Genomic DNA, 1658 nt, shown 5'->3' on the forward strand with positions numbered 1-1658 from the left:
TGGCCAGACTTCAAAGCTGAATTTACGAAAGTTTTCGGCCGACTTGCAGTTCGCAAACTTCAAGCCGAGCAGCGTCTGCGTGAGCGAGCACAGCAGGCAGGTGAAACATTTACGAGCTACACAGAGGACGTCATCGACCTCTGCAGGCGTGAAAAACCAGCCATGACCGACATCGATAAGATTAAACCCATTCTCAAGGGCATTGACGACGATGCGTTTCAAATACTGCTGAGCAAAAACCCACAGATTATTAGCGACGTCGTTAACTGGTGTCAGAGCTATGACGAGCTCCGCAAGCAGCGCATTTTCACCCGCCAACGCCCTTCGCTTGAAGTACCGCAACGTGGGTCGCTGTCGGCATTGGCTGCTTCTCCTGAACCCTCGGCTCTTCTACCTCATATCGAGCAGTTCGTGCGAGAAGAGGTTTCGCGTCAGCTGTCCCTGCTTCCCTGCGCTCCAGAGCCCTCTTCCACGTTGCCTCAGGCTGCTCAGCGGGGGATCCGAGAGCATGTTGTCGAGACAATCTTTTACGCCAGCCGCCAGTTGCTCCGGCATCCATTCTTTCAGCAGTGGCTCGCCTCTCGCACCTCCTGTCGTGTCGCCAATTGAACCCTACGTCGAATCCCCGCTTACCTACCCTTTCGTTGTCACAAGACCGCCGCTAGCACCATTTCGTATCTTTGTATGTCCCGCAGAGCAGCCAGCAGTGCCGTATCGTCGAATGGCGCCTCGCACCCCAAATCCATGGCGCACCCCCGCCAACCGCCCAATCTGTTTAGCTTGTTGAGTTCCGGGACATGTGGCACGTTTATGTCGCCGTCGACCCCAACCTCCCGTTGACGCCTACCAGTTCCCAGCCTATGAATTCCCACCACTTTTCGCTCCCGCTACTTCTAGCGCAACTCCCACTTCGTACTCAGCTGACTAGTCAACCTCGACGCCTTCAAGCCGCCGTTCCTTTTCTCCGCGTCGCCACTCAGTTTCCCCGATGCGCCCACGTGCCAACCCGCAGCTCAAGGAAACTAGCGGCCGCCGTTCCGGAGGCAACAACTGCGCCCACGTCCAACTGCTCAAGTCCTCCGTTTTCGTCTAACAATATGATTGACGTTACCGTAGAAGGTCTTTCCGCAGTCGCTCTTATCGATACTGGTGCCGCTGTGTTTGTAATACGTGAAAGGTTTTGTCGTTCCTTGAGGAAAGTCACCACTCCGCTTTCTGGCCTCACTTTCCGGACCGCGAATGCTCAAGACGAGGAACCATTGGCCACGTGCACCGCCCGAGTTACAATCCAGCAAAGTGTCTATATCATCCAGTTCATCGTTTTGGCCCCCTGTTCGCAAGATATCCTCCTTGGTTGGGACGTTTTGTCACGACATCAAGCTGTGATTCGGTGTGCTCGCGCTGAGGTTGAAGTTCTCCCGTTTGACGACATCGCTATTCTCGAATGTACCACCAAATTGATTGCCACCGATGATACCGACATTCCACCCGGCACCTCAGTGCTTGTTTCCGTGTCTTGTGACTGTCTGTGGGACACCACCGCTTTCTTTATGCTGTCGACACTCTTCAGCGCCCCGAAATGTTCTCCGCTACCTTTCCCGGTCCTTGAAATTCGCTATGGTCTTGGTACAATCCTCGTTTCAAACCCGTCGTCATGC

This window comes from Haemaphysalis longicornis, unplaced genomic scaffold, assembly GCF_048455015.1.
Source record: "Haemaphysalis longicornis isolate Haplotype H1 unplaced genomic scaffold, Haemaphysalis longicornis Haplotype H1 scaffold_6, whole genome shotgun sequence".
Classification (NCBI taxonomy): Eukaryota; Metazoa; Arthropoda; class Arachnida; order Ixodida; family Ixodidae; genus Haemaphysalis; species Haemaphysalis longicornis.